This window comes from Elephantulus edwardii, unplaced genomic scaffold, assembly GCF_000299155.1.
Source record: "Elephantulus edwardii isolate Elephantulus edwardi_28Jun2011 unplaced genomic scaffold, EleEdw1.0 scaffold00079, whole genome shotgun sequence".
NCBI lineage: Eukaryota > Metazoa > Chordata > Mammalia > Macroscelidea > Macroscelididae > Elephantulus > Elephantulus edwardii.
Window position 1 is genome coordinate 678,920 of NW_006399829.1, and position 6,633 is coordinate 685,552.

The window sequence follows — 6,633 nt, forward strand, 5'->3', positions numbered from 1 at the left end:
CCCCTCAATTTTTCTTCTTGCACCTTGAGTTATGTATAATTTGTTGTATGCTCTGGAATCTGAACTAACTCATAGCTGACCCTCCAGCGGGCTTTCCGAGACATTAAATCACACCGAAGTAGATTGCCCATCCTTTTCCCACAGAGCAGCTGCTGGATTCAAACTGTGTGTCTCTAGGGTTGTAATGCAACTTTTTTTTTTCTTAAATTAAATTTTATTAATTTTAATGAACATTTACGGATATTTTGGGTTTCCATACATTCATTGTTGCACTGCAGTGCAACTTCTTACTGATAGACCACCAGAGTCGCCTGTGTATATTTTACAGGTTTTGATGTTGACTCACAAATCATAGAGGATCTGTTCCTTTAAAACAATTGGTCTTTGATTTCCAGATTGGAGAATTTCTAGTGCTTATTAGCTTTTGTTACCCACAAAATACTATCAAGACCATGCAGTTAGTCTTTAAAAACTTTAGAATTTCTGTTGCTTTTAACAGCTTCTGCTTTTCTGCTGAAAGTCTGTTTCTGTTTGCCTATTAAACGAAAGTATTTTCTTTCTGGCCTTAAGCGTAATTATAATAACTGCCTTAAATCTTTGGTTTGCTAACTCCAATGTGTGAGTTTTCCCAGGATCGATCTTCATTAAATGCCTTTTCAAAAAATTGAATACAGGTGCCATTTACCATTTTGTTGTATGTTTAGTAATTTAGATTGTGATAATTTTAGTTTTACTTGAGTTTCTTGGACTCAGCTTTCAACAAGTGTTTTCAGAAATTAGCCAAGGATTTGGATAGAATTTTATGCTGAATATCCCTTTCTTTCCTTGTTAGTTTTTTTTGAGAGATTTCTTGTCTATTTTCCATCCTGATATCTGTCTTCCAATCAAAAAGTTAATTTTTATCTGACTTTTAGCCACTCAACATAATGATCGGGACCTGCTCTAAAGAGAAAAAGAATTTAAAATAACAATTAAAAGAAAAAATTTTGTTTAAAAACATTTTCACACCACAACAAGATAAAGATAAATAATCTAATTGAAAAATGGGCATAGGATTTGAATAGACACTTGACCAAAGAAGACATTCAGATGGCCGGCAAGCACATGAAGAAATCCCTAGCTCTAAGAGATATGCAAATCAAAACAACTTATATCATCTCACCCCAGTCAGAATAGCAAAATTTAACAGAACAGCAAGCAACAAATGCTGCTGAGGTTGTGGAGAAATTGGAACCCTTATTCACTGTTGGTGGGAGTATAAAATGGTGCAACCACTGTGGAAGGTGGTATGGTGCTTTCTCAAAAAGTTGCAAATAGAGATAGCATTTGACCCAGCAATTCCCCTACTGGGAATATATCCCAAAGAGACCATAACTGACATATGCACAACCCATGTTTATTTCGCCTTTGTTCACAATAGCAGGGAGTTGGAAACAACCCAGGTACCCTTCAACAAATTAATGGATAGGAAAAGCTGTGGTATATTCACACAATGGAATACTATGCTGCATTGAAAAACAAGGAACTCATGCAATATTATTCAAAACGGGTGACCCTGGAGGACATTATGCTGAGTGAAATATCTCAGTCACAAAAGGACAAATACTGCATGGTACCACTGCTGTAAAATGGGACTGATATCAGAGTTGGGGTGTTGTTGTTTGTTATGTGTCATTGAGCCGTTTACGACTCATAATGACCCTATGTACAACAGCCCTAAACCCTGCTCTATCCTGTGCCAATCGCACTGCTTCTGGCACACCCATCCCAATTACCCCAGTCACTGAATCAATCCATCTCATAGAGGGTCTTCCCCTCTTGTGCCGACCCTCCACCGTCCCAAGCATGATAATCTTCAGTAGAATCTTGCTTGCATGTGAAATCAATGGCATTGTTCTGTAGTTTACACTCTATTGGGTCACCCTTCTTTGGAATGGGAACAAATACAGATCTCTTCCAGTCAGTTGGCCAAGTGGTTGTTCTCCAGATTTCTTGGCACAACTTGGTGAGCACATCCAGGGCAACATCTGTTAGCTGAAATACGTCAATTGGTATACCATCTATTCCTGGGGCCTTATTTTTTGCTGTTTCCTTCAAAGCAGCTTGAACTTCTTCCTTCATCACCATAGGCTCTAGCTTATATGCTATTTCATTAAATTCTTCTGTATCTGCCAATTCCTTTTGATACAATGACTTGGTCTATTCCTTCTATCTTCTTTTAATACTTCCTGGATCATTTAGTATTCTGCCTAAAGCATCCTTGATTATAGCAACTCTAGGTTTGAATTTGTTCCTCAGTTCCTTGAGCTTAAGAAATGCTGAACGAGTTCGGCCTTTTTGATTTTCCGACTCTAGCTCCTCGCACATGTCATAGTAATATTTTGCTTTGTCATTCCAAGCTGCCTTTTGGAATCTTCTGTTCAGCTCTTTAGTATCTTGAATTCTTCCTTGTGCTTTCACTTCTCTATGCTCCAGTGCAATCTTCAGTTTCCTCTGACATCCATTTTGGTCTTTTCTTCCTTTTCTGTCTTTGTAATAACCGTTTGCACTCTTCCTGGATGATACATTTGACATCCTCCCACAACTCATCTGGTCTTCCTCATTAGTGTTCAAGGCCTCAAACCTGTTCCTGAGATGATTCTGAAATTCAGGTGGGATGAACTCAAACTCATATTTTGGCTCCTGTGGATTTGGTTCAGTTTTCCTCAGTTTGAGCTTGAACTTTCATATGAGTAGTTAGTTCGTGGTCTCTTCCACAGTCAGCTCCTGGCCTAGTTTTCACAGCTGATATTGAGCTTGTCCAGCGATTTTTTTCTGCAGATGTAATCGATCTGATTCCTATGTATACCATCAGGTGAAATCCATGTGTAAAACCTGCGTTTATGTTTTTTTATAAAACGTATTTGCAATGGATAAGTTATTGATTGTATAAAATTCAATCATTCTATCTCCAGCTTCATTTGTCACCAAGCCCATGTTTTCCAACTACTGATTCTTCTTCTCTGTTACGAACTTTTGTGTTCCAGTCACCCATTGTTATCAATGCATCTTGACCGCATGTTCGATATATCTCCGACTGTAAGAGTTGGTAGAAATCGCCGAGCCCTAAGTGAAGTGTATGCGCACCCATACTTAAACCCCCCGTACTTAAACCCCCCGCACTCAGACCTGCGCTCTGACCCTCAAGATCTGCAACCGAAGCCAAAGCGCCCAGCGTTGACCTCCCCTCCCCCGAGCCTGCTGACCCCGTCCCGTGCATTCCACCACCCCCGCAGCCCAGCCACCGTGGGCCTGCCTTCTGCCTTGGCTGCCCCGCTACGAGCCCCCGGGGCCCACGGCCCTGACGATGAGCGCGCTTCCGGCCCTGGCGGACCGCTTGCGCCCCCCACGCGCCGCACCCCTGGCCCGGCTTGTGCCATGGAACCCTGCCACAGCGGCATGGAGACCGTGGGCAAGTTCGAATTCTCCCGAAAGGACTTGATCGGGCATTCAGCATTCTCCGTGGTCTTCAAGGGCCGCCACCGGGAGAAGCACAATCTGGAGGTGGCCGTCAAGTGCATCAACAGGAAGAACCTCGCCAAGTCGCAGACTCTGCTGGGGAAGGAGATCAAGATCCTGAAGGAGCTGAAACATGAAAACATTGTGGCGTTGTACGATTTCCGGGAAATGGCCAATTCTGTCTACCTGGTCATGGAGTACTGCAATGGTGGGGATCTGGCTGACTACCTACAGACCATGTGCACGCTCAGCGAGGACACCATCCGGCTCTTCCTGCAGCAGATTGTGGCTGCCATGCAGCTCCTTCACAGCAAGGGCATCATCCATCGGGACCTGAAGCCCCATAACATCCTGTTGTCCAACCCTAGTGGGCGCCCTGTGAACCCCAACAATATCCGCGTCAAGATCGCTGACTTTGGCTTTGCGAGGTATCTTCAGAGTAACATGATGGCAGCCACGCTCTGCGGCTCCCCTATGTACATGGCGCCGGAAGTCATTATGTCCCAGCGCTATGACGGGAAGGCTGACCTGTGGAGCATTGGCACCATTGTCTACCAGTGTCTGACGGGGAAGGCGCCTTTCCAGGCCAGCAGCCCCCTGTACCTGCGGCTCTTCTACGAAAAGAACAAGATGTTGATACCCCCCATCCCTCAGGAGGCCTCAGCTCCCCTGAGGCACCTGCTCCGGGGACTGCTGCAGCGGAATCACAAGGACCGCATGGACTTCGATGAGTTCTTCCATCACCCGTTCCTTTACACCAGCTCTTCTAAGTCTCCCCCGCTGCCCGTGCCCTCGTACCCCAGCTCCGTTTCTGGCAGCAGCTCTAGCAGCAGCTCTAGCAGTAGCTCCATCTCACACCTGGCCTCCCCGCCATCCCTTGAGGAGGTTCAGCAGCTGCAGAAGACCCTGCAAGGCTCCCGAGACTTGGGTGGTAGTAGCAAGGATTCATCTTGTTACACCGATGTCATGGTCCCGGCCCAGTTTCCAGGTGAACTAGGAGCTGAAGTGGCTGGTGCCAAGCCCCTTCTAGACAGCCTGGTGTGCAGCCGGAGCTCATTGGTGGCCTCCGCTCGCCTGGAGAGTCATGGCCGGACCCCATCACCTTCCCCACCTTACGGTGGCTCCCCTAGCCCCTCAGGGCAGGCTGGCCCCTCTAGCAGCAGGTATGGTATATCTGTCCCCTTCCCGGTCCCCACACAGGTCCACAACTACCAGCGCATTGAGCAGAATCTGCAGTCTTCTGGCCAGTATACCATGGCACCCCGGTCCACTACCATCCGCAGGTTGGGCAGCACTAGCTCACGGGGCTTTGCCCGTGCCAGCTCCTCACCCCCATCCCACACTGAGCATGGAGCTGCCCTGGCTAGGAAGTTCTCACTGGGCGGTGCCCAGCCCTACACATCCTCTCCCCAAGTTGGAACCATCCCTGAGAGGCCTGCCTCCGGCGGGACACCCTCCCCACAAGGAGCTGAATTGAGGGGCAGCAAGTTCCCAAGGCCAGGCTCCTCTGCACCTGAACATTCACCCCGGGTCACTGGGATGGGCTGCCGACTATGCAGCGCCCCCAACCTCTTGGACTTGCATGTTGTGCGCCCGAAGCTGCCCAAGTCCCCCACAGACCTACTGGGGACTGCGTTTGGCACTCGACAGGCCAGCCCCCCGCTGTCAGCCTGCCGGCCTTTGCGTGGCTCACCCAAGTTCTCTGAGTTCCTGCAGCGGAATCCCCTGCCCCCCATCATGGGGTCCCCAACCAAGGCCGGTCCATCCTTTGACTTCCCCAAGACTCCCAGCTCCCACAACCTGTTAGCCCTCTTGGCCCGCCAGGGTGTGGTGGTGGCACCCCCTCGGAACCACACGCTCCCCGACCTGACGAAGGGTGGACCCTTCCAGGCACAGCCGCTGGGCCCTGGGCTGCGGCCGCCCGAGGAGGCCAAGGGCCCTTTCGGCAGGTCCCTGAGCAGTGGCCGCCTCACCAACCTGCTCCTGAAGGCAGCCTTTAGCACACAGGCCCCAGACTCAGGCAGCACCAACTGCTTGCAGGAGAAGCCCGTGGAGATAGCTCCCTCCACTGGCTTTGGAGAAAATCTACACCCCGGGGCCCGTGCTGGGGGCTCCAGCAGCCCTTCCCCTGTGGTGTTCCCCATGCGCTCCCCCCCAAGTGGGACCACGCCACCTCAGGACCGTCGTACATGCATATTCTCAGGACACTGCTGTAGCTTTGCTGACCCCATTGCTGCAAACCTGGAAGGAGCTGTGACCTTTGAGGTCCCTGACCTGCCTGAGGAAACCCTCATGGAGCAAGAGCACACAAAGGTGCTGCATGGGCTACGCTTCACGCTGGCCTTCGTCCAGCATGTGCTGGAGATCGCTGCCCTGAAGGGCAGCGCTGGGGAAGTGGCCGTTGGCCCTGAGTACCAACTGCCGGCAAGCCTGGTAGCTGACCAGATCAGCCAGCTGAGCCGTGAGTGGAGCTTTACAGAGCAGCTGGTGCTGTACCTCAAGGTGGCCAAGCTATTGTCAGCAGGACTGCAGATGGCCATTGAGCAGATCCGGGCAGGCAAGCTCTGCCTTTCGTCCACCGTGAAGCAGGTGGTCCACAAGCTCAACGAGCTGTACAAGTCGAGCGTGCTGTCCTGCCAGAGCCTGAGCCTGCGGCTGCAGAGGTTCTTCGTGGACAAGCGGTGGCTCATGGACTGTGTGCCCAGCATCAGGGCAGAGAAGCTCATCTTCAGCTACGCTGTGCAGATGGTGCAGTCAGCAGCGCTGGATGAGATGTTCCACCACCGGGAGGACTGTATGCAGCGCTACCACAAGGCCCTGCTGCTCATGGAGGGGCTGCAGCAGATCCTCACAGACCAGACGGATGTGGAAAACATTGACAAGTGTAAGCTGTGCATCGAGCGGAGACTCTTAGCCCTCCTGACTGGCTTCTCTGCGAGGTGCTGAGGGGTGGACACCGACTGGACTGGTCTGGATGAGCCTGTGGGCCTTCACTCCACAGGACCGAGTAGAGGGACTGGACACACACAGGTCCACCTGCCCCCTTCTCCACTGAGGGCTGCTGCTGCTGGCTCCTGCCTGGCAGTGACCACAGGGTACCAGGAAGGGCAACGCAGACCTTCCCCTGCCAGGTGG

At 50.5% G+C, this 6,633-nt stretch overlaps 1 protein-coding gene and 1 pseudogene across 1 annotated transcript in view; both read left to right on the forward strand.

The window, feature by feature from the left end:
* The window catches only part of WDR70 (WD repeat domain 70), a 369,437-nt gene that overhangs the window by 19,541 nt on the left and 343,263 nt on the right, over nucleotides 1-6,633 (forward strand). The gene's annotated exons all lie outside the window — the stretch shown is intronic.
* On the forward strand, nucleotides 3,412-6,444 carry LOC102874448 (annotated as a pseudogene).